This window comes from Triticum urartu, chromosome 5A, assembly GCF_056163025.1.
Source record: "Triticum urartu cultivar PI428250 chromosome 5A, HENAU_Tu73, whole genome shotgun sequence".
NCBI lineage: Eukaryota > Viridiplantae > Streptophyta > Magnoliopsida > Poales > Poaceae > Triticum > Triticum urartu.
This window is the reverse complement of record NC_141877.1, coordinates 601,322,503-601,337,339: the sequence shown is the minus strand read 5'-3', so window position 1 is coordinate 601,337,339 and position 14,837 is coordinate 601,322,503.

Genomic DNA, 14,837 nt, shown 5'->3' with positions numbered 1-14,837 from the left:
CGTCGGACTATCTGTCTGGCGAAAAGTTCGTCATCTGGTAATTCGCCCCAGTTCAGATACGCCAAATATGGAACCGTCCAATCCGGAGTGGCATGTAAAGCGGCTACCAACTGGGCCTCCGGATCAGGAACAGCTAAATCCTCCTCTCTAGGCAACTTTACAGATGGGTTATGCAAGATATCTAGAAAGGTATTGGGTGGTACCGGTTACGCTGAGATCCCAGCCGGCTTAAAGCATCTGCTACTTCATTCTTGCGCCGGTCGATGTGTTCCACCTGATAACCCTTAAAGTGACCTGCTACAATATCCACCTCGCGCCTATAAGCCGCCATGAGTGGGTCCTTAGAATCCCAAGTACCAGAAACTTACTGAGCCACCAGATCAGAATCTCCAAAGCATCGAACCTGGCTTAAGTTCATTTCCTTAGCCACACGAAGGCCGTGGAGTAAGGCCTCGTACTCTGCTGCATTGTTAGTACAAGGAAACATTAAGCGGAGAACATAACAAATCTTATCTCCTCGAGGGGAAGTGAGGACAACCCCAGCCCCCGAGCCTTCCAACTGCCTGGATCCATCAAAGTGAATGGTCCAGTATGTATTATCCGGTTTGTCCTCTGGTGCCTGTAACTCGGTCCAATCATTGATGAAGTCAACAAGCGCCTGAGATTTGATTGCTGTTCGGGGCGTATACTTCAAATCATGGGGACCAAGCTCAATTGCCCACTTCGCAACCCGGCCAGTTGCTTCTCTATTCTGGATTATATCGCCCAAAGGAGCATAACTAACCACTGTGATAGGATGGCCTTGAAAGTATTGCTTGAGCTTCCTACTTGACATAAAAACTCCATACACTAGCTTCTGCCAATGCGGATATCTTTGCTTTGATTCGATCAGTACCTCACTAATAAAATAAACTGGTCATTGAACCGGATATTCTTTTCCAGCCTCCTTACGCTCAACCACAATCGCCACACTGACCGCTCGGGCATTGGCAGGCACGTACAACAATAGAGGCTCATTATCAACCGGAGCAGCGAGGAATGGCGGTTCAGCCAGCTGCCGCTTCAAATCCTCAAATGCCGCATTGGCGGCGTCACTCCAGACGAATTTATCTGTCTTCTTCAACATCTGATACAGGGGAATCGCCTTCTCTCCCAAATGGCTGATAAACCAGCTGAGGGCTGCAATTCGGCCCACCGGACGCTGAACATCATTGATACACGCCGGTTTAGCCAAGGATGTGATCGCTTTGATTTTTTCCGGATTGGCCTCAATACCTCTGTTGGACACAAGAAAGCCCAAGAGCTTGCCTCCCGGAACGCCAAAAACGCATTTGTCTGGGTTGAGCATCATTTTGTAAACCCGAAGATTGTCGAACGTCTCCTTGAGATCATCTATCAAGGTTTCCTGCTTTCTGGACTTCACCACAATATCATCCACATAGGCATGAACATTACGCCTAATCTGCTTGTGAAGACAATTTTGCACACAACGCTGGTAGGTTGCTTGGGCACTCTTGAGCCCAAAGGGCATAGAAACATAGCAGAAGGCTCCAAAGGGAGTGATGAAGGCTGTCTTCTCCTGGTCCTTAACTGCCATTTTAATCTGATGATAACCTGAATAAGCATCCAGGAAACTCAGCCGCTCACAACCCGCCGTCGCATCAATGATCTGATCAATATGCGGGAGAGCGAAAGGATCTGCCGGGCAGGCCTTATTCAAATCAGTGTAGTCCACACACATACGCCAAGTGTCGTTTTTCTTAAGGACAAGCACCGGATTAGCCAACCATTCGGGATGAAACACTTCGACGATAAACCCAGCTGCCAGTAGCCGGGCTACCTCTTCACCAATGGCCTTGCATCTTCCTTCATTAAAACGGCGAAGGAACTGCTTGACCGGTTTAAACTTAGGATCAATATTGAGAGTGTGCTCAGCGAGTTCCCTCAGTACACCTGGCATGTCAGAAGGTTTCCATGCAAAGATGTCCCGGTTCTCACGGATGAACTCGATGAGCGCGCTTTCCTATTTCGGATCCAAATTGGCACTGATACTAAACTGCTTGGATGAATCACCAGGGACGAAGTCAATGAGTTTAGTCTCATTAGCTGGTTTGAACGTCAGGGCCGGGTCATGCTCAGTTGTGGGCTTCTTCAGAGGGGTCATGTCCGCTGGATCAACATTGTCCTTATAGAATTTCAGCTCCTCTGTAGCACAAACTGATTCAGCATAGGCCGCTTCACCTTCCTCGCAATCCAAAGCGATCTTTCGACTTCCATGTACTGTGATCGTCCCCTTATAACCCGACATTTTGAGCTGTAAATAGACATAACAGGGTATCGCCATGAATTTCGCGTAAGCCGGCCGTCCAAATAGCGCGTGATATGGGCTCTGAATTTTCACCACCTCAAAGGTCAATGTTTCAGACCTGGAATCATGCTCATCTCCAAACACGACTTCCAAAGCAATCTTTCCAACAGGGTATGCCGATTTACCTGGTACTACACCATGAAAAATAGTGTTTGACGGTTTAAGATTCTTATCTGTCAACCCCATGCGATGGAAAGTCTCATAGTACAGGATGTTGATACTGCTCCCTCCATCCATCAGAACTTTGGTAAACTTATAGCCCCCCACCTGAGGTGCCACCACCAAGGCTAGTTGACCCTGATTGTCAACCTGGGGCAGGTGATCCTCTCTGCTCCACACAATGGGCTACTCCGACCATCGTAGATAACGTGGCACGGCCAGTTCAAAAGTATTAACTGCCCTCTTGTGAAGCTTCTGATCCTACTTGCACAGGCTAGTAGTGAACACATGATACTGTCCGCTGTTCAACTGCTTGGGGTGACTTTGGTAACCTGACTGTTGCTGATTCCCTTGGTTATTCTGCTGGTTATTACCATGGTTGTTCTGATGGCCCTGGTTATTCTGAAATCCAGAGCTTGAACCGCCGCCCCCATGGAAACCTGGACCTGAACCGCCCGGCGGATCCTGATCATACCGGTATAGATCAGAGTTTTTGAACTCCCTCATTATGTGACAATCCTTCCAAAGATGTGTGGAAGGGGCCTCCTTGGTTCCATGCTTCGAGCAGGGTTGGTTTAACAAACACTCCAGATTCATCCCTCCACCACGCTGGGGTGGTTTACCTTTGCGACGTTGCATATTTTTGTTAGCCACAAAGTCTGAACTATCCGCTTTACGCTTACCATTATTCCCATGGCCTCCTTGGTTGTGGTGCTGCCCTTTTGCACCGCTGTTCTTCTTTCCCTTCTCCGATTTGTCCTCCTCTGAATCCGGATCCTTGGTATTATCTGAATCGGCATATTTAACCAAAGCGGCCATGAGTGTTGACATGTCATTGCAGTGACGTTTGAGCCTTCCCAACTTCTGTTTCAACGGTTTGAAACGGCAATTGCCCTCTAATGTTAACACTGCGGTGTCTACATTGATACGATCTGATGAATGCAAAACCGCCGAGACCCGTTTGACCCAATGGGTCGTGGACTCTCCTTCCTCTTGGACACAAGCGGCCGGATGTACGATCGACATTGGCTGCTTACACGTATCCTTGAAGTTCTGGATAAAGCGGTGCTTCAGTTCGGCCCATGATCCAATAGAGTTGGTCGGCAAGCTCTTCAACCAAGTGCGAGCTGTTCCTTCCAACATCATGGTAAAATATTTAGCACACACCGCCTCATCCACATCTAACATCTCCATTGCCATCTCATAGCTCTCCACCCACGCCTCTGGCTGCAAATCGGCGGTGTAATTTGGTACCTTACGAGGACCCTTGAAATCCTTGGGTAGTCGCACATTACGCAATGCGGGAGTTAAACACGGTACCCCTAGGGAACTGAACATCACCCCTGGCTCCACGGAGGCAGTGGGGTGAACCGGAGTATGTTGTCGTGCTTCGTGTCGAGCTGTCAACTCGGCCTCTCGACATGCGCGGCCGTGGTCCACAACATCTTGCGCGTTAGCACCTTCCCCGGCCGGGTTGTTCCCCCGTGGCGAATTTCGGTGGCGTGCACTACTGGACACGGCCGGTTCGTCTTCCACGTGTCTTCTATAACTCCGGCTTGGACGGGGAGTGGAATGAATCCTCTCACGGCTGTGTGAATATGCTTGCTGTTGATTTAGTGCTGTCTGAAGGAGATCCCTGGCCCGACGCGCTTCCACTGCAACTGGTGACTCGCCGTCGGTTGGGAGGGCCGCCAGACGCGAAGCGGCGGCCACAATGTTGTCCAACGGGTTGGAATAATGCCTGGGCGGCATTGATGGTACAACATTGTTCTGGCGAGGCAGGTCCGTCGTGCGCGGCTGAACCGGCGCTCCTGCTCCCGGCACCCCCTCCCGGTTTAGCGTGGGTTGGTTACCAGCTCCTGCACCTAGCGTGTTGAAAAGATTCTGCGGCTCATAAACCGACGGGAGACGTGATCGGTACCTTCTTCTCATGACCTCCTCCGAAGCATTCTGATCCAGTCTAATCCGATAAGCCTGTGCTTCCAACTCGGCCCGCTCAGTAGCCATCCTGGCGTTCTCTGCTGCCAGGTCCACTTTAGCCTGGGCTATCTGATCTTTCACTTTTAGAATCTCCGCATCGTGTTGATCCCTAGCTGTTGCGTCTACCTCTGCGGACATCAGTGCCGCCAGAGCGTCGAACAAATCAGATAAGACTTGGGCCAGAGGCGGCGCCGAGCTTCCTGCCCCTGCTGGTGTGGCCGTCGTTGAACCGGAGAGCACTGCTGCGGCGGTAGATGAATGAGGTGCCGATCGTGTGCCAGTCATGAAGATGGCGGCCCGGTTTTGCAGACCGGGGGAATCCGGAATACTGTTGCCCTCGGATCCTCCCTCAATCTGGCCGTCCTGCAACTGGTAAAGTGACTCGGTTTCCCCAGAAGACTCGTCATCAGAGCAGACTACGGTTTGTCCATCGGAGATCGGTCCGTCCTCATACCCCGATCCATGGACGACACCTACGAAAACATGCCTTGCCTCGGGCTGAACCGGCGAAGAACTTGCATGCCGAGCCGTTTCAATGATGTCGGTGCAGATGTCCGGCTCGGGGGCCGGTTCACCGATCTTGCCGATGAAGACGTGAATCCCACCAAAGGGGACCCGGTACCCGTATTCGATTGAATCGGCCTCGGGACCCCATCTTGCGTTGTCGATGTAGAGCTTTCCACGGTGACTCTTTGTCATCCGGCCCACGGCGTATCCCTTGAGTCCATCGAAGCTGCCCTTCAAGAACTCAAAACCACCGTACGATAGTCCCATGGTGGGCGCCAACTGTCGTGGGTTTGTCACGGCAGATGTCCTCGTGAAAGGACTTAGTTGTGGAGCCATCACTACGGGTTAGCTTAAAGGGGTTAAACCGGACAAAGGGACACGGGAGTTTATACTAGTTCGGCCCCTTTGATGAAGGTAAAAGCCTACGTCTAGTTGTGATTGGTATTGCTAGGGGTTCGAAGGCCAGGGAGCGAATCCGCTTTGTCTGGCTCTCGAGTTGTTCTCTCCCCTAGAACCGCCGCTGGGTCACCCCTTTATATACTCAGGAGGACCTCGGCTGGTCTACAGAATCCCGAGGCTGGCTCATACAAGTGTCCGCCTCGGTCTCCTCTTTCCTATCTTACAATGCAAGTTTATACAATCATGGCGGTTTACTACCATGGGCCCTAAATCGCCTGCGGGCTCTTGGCCTCTAAGCCTTATCCGTAAAGCGCCATCTTCTGGGTTTCCTTGGGCTTCAGTATAGGTGAAGGTGAACTGGCCCCTCCTGGGCGGTTTACCCTTAGTGGTTATATCCTCAACAACGGGTAAGAGCCATCCGCGCACCCTCTATGCATGCTGACCTCTTCATCGCATTGATATGCGGCGCCGCACCAAGGAACTGCTGCACCAAGTTGAAATAAATTTTCGGCTCTGGCCTCTCTGGCCATAGATGACTCATGACATACTTCATGGAGAGTCCGGACAACCTATTTAGCTCGGCCCATTCGGCCAAACGATCAGCTAATGACAGTGGACGCTCCGGATTGTGGAACTGCGACCAAAAGAGCTTTTCCACTTCGCGATCTTCCTGATCTCGGAAGTGTTCGGCTGCATCTATGGCACTCGCTGCCAAATCCAGATAGGTGTCCGCCATACTCCACATCCGGTCTAACGGAGCATGTTTAGGATCACAGAACTTCCTCCGCAGCATAAAGGGCTTTCCAGCCGCGATCTCTCCGGCCTGACGCAACTCCTCCTTCATAGCTCTCATCGCAGAGCGAGCATCCTTGGCATCGGCAACGGCCTTCTCCAAGTCCGCCTGTTCTTCTTTTTTAAGAAGCTTGCAACGGTCAGCAGCGCTCTTCAGCTTCACAGCCATCTCGGCCATTTCCTTCTTGCTTCGGCAGTGAGCAGCCTGTTCGGCTTTCAGCTCTTCAATTGCCTTTCCGGCAGCCGCATCACTTTTCCTGGCTTGCTTCTTGGCTCGGGCAAGTTCCGTCTAAAGATTCTCCATGGCAGCAGCACCATCTGCATCAAGCGCACACATTGTAAGATACTGGCATAAAGCTCCTCTTACCAGGTGTTGCCGGAGTAATTACATACCTTGTGCCTCGTCAAGCCGCTTGTTGACAAGCGCGATGTCGGCATCTGCCACGTCAAGTTGCCGCTTTAGCTTGGCAAATTCATCAATCCGGCTGGCCACCCGACACTTCGCCACCTACGTATGAAGGTGGCATATTAGACCTGGGATTATGAACCTCTGCGCGCCGTCACTTTTGACAACGCACAGAGTCTCAGGGCCTACTATCTACACAGGGCGCATCTTATTTATGCGCAACTGCCCAAAAAGGGTACATTATTTCGCGTACCTCAAAACCTGTCAGTAAACTCCTGACGGCCTCGTGCAATCCGCTCTCCGCGGATGAAATCCTCTCAATCATCGTACCCATTAATGCACGGTGCTCCTCTGAGATAGATGCTCGCCCTAGCAGATCCTTCACTCCTTCGACCGTGCACCAGACAGTGTCGGACTCGTCCGATGGCCCTTTTCGAAGGCCGGATGCGGAGGGCTTTGGGGGCCATATGACTACCTTCCGGCCCTGCCGGATTCGGAGAAACCCTCCGCGATGATACCTCAGGGTCGCCCGCCTCGCAAGGCGGTACGGTAGGGGGAGGCGTTCCGCTCTCCATCATCTCCGGAAGAAGATCTCCCGAAGACGAGCTCTGCTGAGAAGGGCTAAGGTCCGAGCTACAAGGTAAATTTTCGATTACTCTTCTCAGATATAACGCAAGGATTTCTCTCATTTCTTAAAAAGAAAAACTCCTCTCTACTTACGGCTCGGTGGAGGGCTGATCCCCTTGAGGGCATAATTCGGCCGAAGTATCCCCCGGCGCAGGACCCTCTGACGAAGATTTCTTCTCCCGCTTTGAGGCCATGGTCTCCGGGTCATCAGAGGCGGTCCTCTTCTTCCTCTGGGGAGAGGAATTTTTGATTCCTCCCTTCTGGACAACCTCCTTCGAGGAGGCTGTAGCTTCCTTGTCCCCTCCCTCGCTTTCCTTCGAAGGCACAACCTCCAACATCCTGACTAGCACGGGACCTGGCGTGGTCTCGGGGAGGGGGGCCGGACACCTGATTAGCTTTGCTTTCGCTATCCACTCCTGTTTAAATGACAGCTCTTTTAGGGGCAATTTTATGATAAATATATGGATAGCGAGTCCGGGCACAAGGCTACTTACTTGAGTATCCGGGCGATTGCAGCTCAGGCCTGCGTCCTCGGTCAAGTCCGGACACATTGCTTGTGATCCGAAGAACAATTTGTACATCTCCACGGGCGTTGCGCCCATGAAATGCTGGAGAGCTCATGGTCCCTCCGGATTGAACTCCCACAGGCGAAGGGGGCGACGTTTGCCGGGCAAGGCTCGGCGGATCAACATGACCTGCGTCACCACGACCAGGCTAATGTCTCTTTCTAAGAGATCTCGAATGCGGCCCTGCAACAAGGGCACGTACTTGGATGGCCCCCAGTCCAGTCCTTTATTGACCCATGACACTAGCTGTGGTGGGGGACCTGAGCAAAAGGCAGGTGGCGCCACCCACTTGGTGCCCCTGGGAACGGTGATGTAAAACCACTCTCGTTGCCATAAGCTGGACTCCTCTTGAAAAGAGCCCTCGGGCCATGGAGCACCAGCATTCTTCCTTATAAAAGCACCTCCGCACTCCGCGTGCCGTCCCTCGATCATCTTCGGCTCTACTTTGAAGGTCTGGAGCCATAGTCTGAAGTAAGGAGTAATACGGAGGAAGGCTTCACACAGGACGATGAATAAGGAAATATGGAGGATGGACTCCGGAGCTAAGTCATGAAATTCCAGCCCATAATAAAACATGAGCCCCCTCACGAAGGGATCCATCGGGAAGCCTAGCCCTCGAAGGAAGTGAGACATGAGCACCACACTCTCACCAGGCTTGGGAGTGGGAATGACCTGCCCTTGAGCCGGCAGCCTATGCCAGATTTCGCCGGTCAAGAACCTGGCCTCTCTCAACTTCAGCACGTCCTCCTCCGTGACGGAGGAGGGCATCCATCGGCCTCGAAGGTCGGAACCGGACATTGTCGAAGGTCCGAAGCGCCTGAAATCTGGAGCCTTGGGTGTTGGAACTCGAGGCGAAGGGCGAACTCGTTTGAGATTGAAAGAAAGGAGTAAGGCCTTGGTCTCTTTATAAGAGGTTGAATACCAAGGGCCCTCCCCGTGACCGTTTGGGACTCACCTTTGATCGAGAAAACATACCAACGGGTACGGTTGGGTTACCCACGCCCGTATTGATGAGAATCCCGGAATAAGGGGACATGATCTCTGCTTTGACAAGATGTGCCAAGGAAACCGCCTCGCTAAACGTGCTGAGGTGGCACAGTAAAACGATTCGAATAAAGACTTGGCCGTGGTGTGATGTCACGCTATGGAATACGTCAGCAGATTAGATTTGTGTAAATATTATTCTCTCTATGGCAATATGTGGATACTTATTTTGCAGAGCCGGACACTACCTTTGTGTTCAAAATATTCTATGAAGTACTTGGAGGAGGAACCCGCCTTGCAATGCCGAAGACAATCTACGCGCCGGACTCGTCTTCATTGAAGCCTGGTTCAGGGGCTACTGAGGGAGTCCTGGATTAGGGGGTGTCCGGATGGCCGGACTATACCTTCGGCCGGACTCCTGGACTATGAAGATACAAGATTGAAGACTTCGTCCCGTGTCCGGAAGGGACTTTCCTTGGCGTGGAAGGCAAGCTTGGCGATACGGATATGTAGATCTCCTACCATTGTAACCGACTCTGTGTAACCCTAGCCCTCTCCGGTGTCTATATAAACCGGAGGGTTTTAGTCCGTAGGACGAACAACAATCATACCATAGGCTAGCTTCTAGGGTTTAACCTCCTTGATCTCGTGGTAGATCTACTCTTGTACTACCCATATCATCAATATTAATCAAGCAGGAGTAGGGTTTTACCTCCATCGAGAGGGCCTGGACCTGGGTAAAAACATCGTGTCCCTTGTCTCCTGTTACCATCCGCCTAGACGCACAGTTCGGGACCCCCTACCCGAGATCCACCGGTTTTGACACCGACAATCAATCTCATACATCACATATATCAATCATCACATCCTTTTGGCCATATCACATCACACGGCACATGCTGCAAAAACAAGTTAGACGTCCTCTAATTGTTGTTGCAAGTTTTTACGTGGCTGCTATAGGTTTCTAGCAAGAACGTTTCTTACCTACGCCAAAACCACAACGTGATATGCCAATTTCTATTTACCCTTCATAAGGACTCTTTTCACCGAATCCGATCCGACTAAAGTGGGAGAGACAGACACCCGTTAGCCACCTTATGCAACTAGTGCACGTCAGTCAGTGGAACCAGTCTCACGTAAGTGTACATGTAAGGTCGGTCCGGGCCGCTTCATCCCACGATGCCGCCGAATCAAGATAAGACTAGTAATGGCAAGTAAATTGACAATATCGATGCCCACAACTGCTTTGTGTTCTACTCGTGCATAGAAACTACGCATAGACCTAGCTCTGGTACCACTGTTGGGGAACGTAGCAAAAATTTAAAATTTTCTACGCATCACCAAGATCAATCTATGGAGTCATCTAGCAATGAGGGAGAGGGGAGTGCGTCTACATACCCTTGTAGATCGCGAGCGGAAGCGTTCAAGAGAACGGGGTTGATGGAGTTGTACTCGTCGTGATCCAAATCACCGATGACCTAGCGCCGAACGGACGGCACCTCCGCGTTCAACACATGTACGGTTGGGAAGACGTCTCCTCCAACTTGATCCAGCAAGGGGGAAGGAGAGGTTGATGGAGATCCAGCAGCACGACGGCGTGGTGGTGGAAGCAACGGTGATCTCGGCAGGGCTTCGCCAAGCTCAAGGAGAGGGAGAAGTGTCACGGGAGGGAGAGGGAGGCGCCAAGGGCTAGGGTGCGGCTGCCCTCCCTCCCCCCACTATATATATAGGACCCCTAGGCGGGGGTCGCCGGCCCTAGGAGATGCAATCTCCAAGGGGGGCTGCGGCCAAGGGGGGTGGAGTGCCCCCCAAGCCAAGTGGGGCGCCCCCCACCCCTAGGGTTTCCAACCCTAGGCACAGGGGGAGGCCCATGGGGGGTGCACCAGTCCACTAGGGTCTGGTTCCCCTCCCACTTCAGCCCATGGGGCCCTCCGGGATAGGTGGCCCCACCTGGTGGACCCCCGGGACCCTTCCGGTGGTCCCGGTACAATACCGATTACCCCCGAAACTTTCCCGATGGCCGAAACTTGACTTCCTATATATAAATCTTCACCTCCGGACCATTCCGGAACTCCTCGTGACGTCCGGTATCTCATCTGGGAATCCGAACAACTTTCGGGTTACCGTATACTAATATCTCAACAACCCTAGCGTCACCGAACCTTAAGTGTGTAGACCCTAGGGGTTCGGGAGACACGCAGACATGACCGAGACGACTCTCCGGTCAATAACCAACAGTGGGATCTGGATACCCATGTTGGCTCCCACATGCTCCTCGATGATCTCATCGGATGAACCACGATGTCGAGGATTCAATCAATCCCATATACAATTCCCTTTGTCAATCAGTACGTTACTTGCCCGAGACTCGATCGTCGGTATCCCAATACCTCGTTCAATCTCGTTACCGGCAAGTCACTTTACTTGTACCGTAATGCATGATCCCGTGATCAACCACTTGGTCACATTGAGTTCATTATGATGATGCATTACCGAGTGGGCCCAGAGATACCTCTCCGTCATACGGAGTGACAAATCCCAGTCTCGATTCGTGCCAACCCAACAGACACTTTCGGAGATACCCGTAGTGTACCTTTATAGTCACCCAGTTACGTCGTGATGTTTGGCACACCCAAAGCACTCCTACGGTATCCAGGAGTTACACAATCTCATGGTCTAAGGAAATGATACTTGACATTCGGAAAAGCTATAGCAAACGAACTACCCGATCTTTGAGCTATGCTTAGGATTGGGTCTTGTCCATCACATCATTCTCCTAATGATGTGATCCCGTTATCAATGACATCCAATGTCCATAGTCAGGAAACCATGACTATCTTTTGATCAACGAGCTAGTCAACTAGAGGCTCACTAGGGACGTGTTGTGGTCTATGTATTCACACATGTATTACGATTTCCGGATAACACAATTATAGCATGAATAATAGACAATTATCATGAACAAGGAAATATAATAATAACCATTTTATTATTGCCTCTAGGGCATATTTCCAACAGTCTCCCACTTGCACTAGAGTCAATAGTCTAGTTACATTGTGATGAATCGAACACCCATAGAGTTCTGGTGTTGATCATGTTTTGCTCTAGGGAGAGGTTTAGTCAACGGATCTGCCACATTCAGGTCCGTATGTACTTTACAAATATCTATGTCTCCATTTTGAACACTTTCACGAATGGAGTTGAAGCGACGCTTGATATGCCTGGTCTTCCTGTGAAACCTGGGCTCCTTGGCAAGGGCAATAGCTCTAGTGTTGTCACAGAAGAGAGTCATCGGGCCCGACGCATTGGGAATGACTCCTAGGTCAGTAATGAACTCCTTTACCCATATTGCTTCTTGTGCTGCCTCCGAGGCTGCCATGTACTCCGCTTCACATGTAGATCCTGCCACAACGCTTTGCTTGCAACTGCACCAGCTTACTGCCCCACCATTCAAAATATACACGTATCCGGTTTGTGACTTAGAGTCATCCAGATCTGTGTCGAAGCTAGCATCGATGTAACCCTTTACGACGAGCTCTTCGTCACCTCCATAAACGAGAAAAATATCCTTAGTCCTCTTCAGGTACTTCAGGATATTCTTGACCGCTGTCCAGTGTTCCATGCCGGGATTACTTTGGTACCTTCCTACCAAACTTACGGCAAGGTTTACATCAGGTCTGGTACACAGCATAGCATACATGATAGACCCTATGGCCGAGTCATAGGGGACGACACTCATCTTTTCTCTATCTTCTGCCGTGGTCAGGCATTGAGCCGTGCTCAATCTCGTACCTTGCAATACAGGCAAGAACCCCTTCTTTGACTAATCCATATTGAACTTCTTCAATATCTTGTCAAGGTACATACTCTGTGAAAGACCAATGAGGCGTCTCGATCTATCTCTATAGATCTTGATGCCTAATATGTAAGCAGCTTCTCCAAGATCCTTCATTGAAAAACACTTGTTGAAGTAGGCCTTTATGCTTTCCAAGAATTCTATATCATTTCCCATCAATAATATGTCATCCACATACAATATGAGAAATGCTACAGAGCTCCCACTCACTTTCTTGTAAATGCAGGCTTCTCCATAAGTCTGCGTAAACCCAAACGCTTTGATCATCTCATCAAAACGAATGTTCCAACACCGAGATGCTTGCACCAGCCCATAGATTGAGCGTTGGAGCTTGCACACCTTGTCAGCATTCTTAGGATCGACAAAACCTTCCGGCTGCATCATATACAATTCTTCCTTAAGGAAACCATTAAGGAATGCCGTTTTTACGTCCATTTGCCATATCTCACAATCATAGAATGCGACAATTGCTAACATGATTCGGACGGACTTCAGCTTCGCTACGGGTGAGAAAGTCTCATCATAGTCAACCCCTTGAACTTGTCGATAACCCTTAGCGACAAGCCGAGCTTTATAGATGGTTACATTACCATCCGCGTCTGTCTTCTAATTAAAGATCCATTTATTTTCTATGGCTCGCCGATCATCGGGCAAGTCATTCAAAGTCCATACTTTGTTTTCATACATGGATCCTATCTCGGATTTCATGGCTTCCAGCCATTTGTCGGAATCTGGGCCCGCCATCGCTTCCTCATAGTTCGAAGGTTCACTGTTGTCTAACAACATGATTTCCAACACAGGGTTGTCGTACCACTCTGGTGCGAAATGTGTCCTTGTGGACCTACGAAGTTCAGTAGCAACTTGATCTGAAGTTTCATGATCATCATCATTAACTTCCTCTCTAGTCGGTGCAGGCACCTCAGGAACAATTTCCTGAGCTGCGCCACTCTCTGGTTCAAGAGGCAATACTTCATCATGTTCTACTTTACTCCCACTTACTTCTTTCGAGAGAAAATCTTTCTCTAGAAAGGATCCATTCTTGGCAACAAAGATCTTGCCTTCGGATCTGAGGTAGAAGGTATGCCCAATAGTTTCTTTAGGGTATCCTATGAAGACGCATTTTTCCGATTTGGGCTCGAGCTTTTCAGGTTGAAGTTTCTTGACATAAGCATCGCATCCCCAAACTTCTAGAAACGATGGCTTAGGTTTCTTCGCAAACCATAATTCATACGGTGTCGTCTCAACGGATTTCGACGGAGCCCTATTTAAAGTGAATGCGGCAGTCTCTAAAGCATAGCCCCAAAATGACAGCAGTAGATCGGTAAGAGACATCATAGATCGCACCATATCCAATAGAGTGCGATTATGACGTTCAGACACACCATTACACTGAGGTGTTCCAGGCGGCGTGAGTTGTGAAACTATTCCACATTTCCTTAAGTGTGTGCCAAATTCGTGACTCAAGTATTCTCCCCCACGATCTGATCGCAAGAACTTGATTTTTCTGTCACGTTGATTCTCAACCTCACTCTGAAATTCCTTGAACTTTTCAAAGGTCTCAGACTTGTGTTTCATCAAGTAGACATACCCATATCTACTCAAGTCATCAGTGAGGGTGAGAACATAATGATAGCCACCGTGAGCCTTAACACTGATTGGACCGCACACATCAGTATGTATGATTTCCAATAAGTTGCTTGCTCGCTCCAGTGTTCCTGAGAACGGAGTCTTGGTCATTTTACCCATGAGGCATGGTTCGCACGTGTCAAATGATTCGTAATCAAGAGACTCCAAAAGTCCATCTGCATGGAGCTTCTTCATGCGTTTGACACCTATGTGACCAAGGCGGCAGTGCCACAAGTATGTGGGACTATCATTGTCAAGCTTACATCTTTTGGTATTCACACTATGAATATGTGTAACATTACGCTCGAGATTCATTAAGAATAAACCATTCACCAGCGGAGCATGACCATAAAACATATCTCTCATATAAATAGAACAACCATTATTCTCGGATTTAAATGAGTAGCCATCTCGAAATAAACGAGATCCTGATACAATGTTCATGCTCAAAGCTGGCACTAAATAACAATTATTGAGGTTCAAAACTAATCCCGTAGGTAAATGTAGAGGTAGCATGCCGACTGCGATCACATCGACCTTGGAACCATTCCTGACGCGCATCGTCAC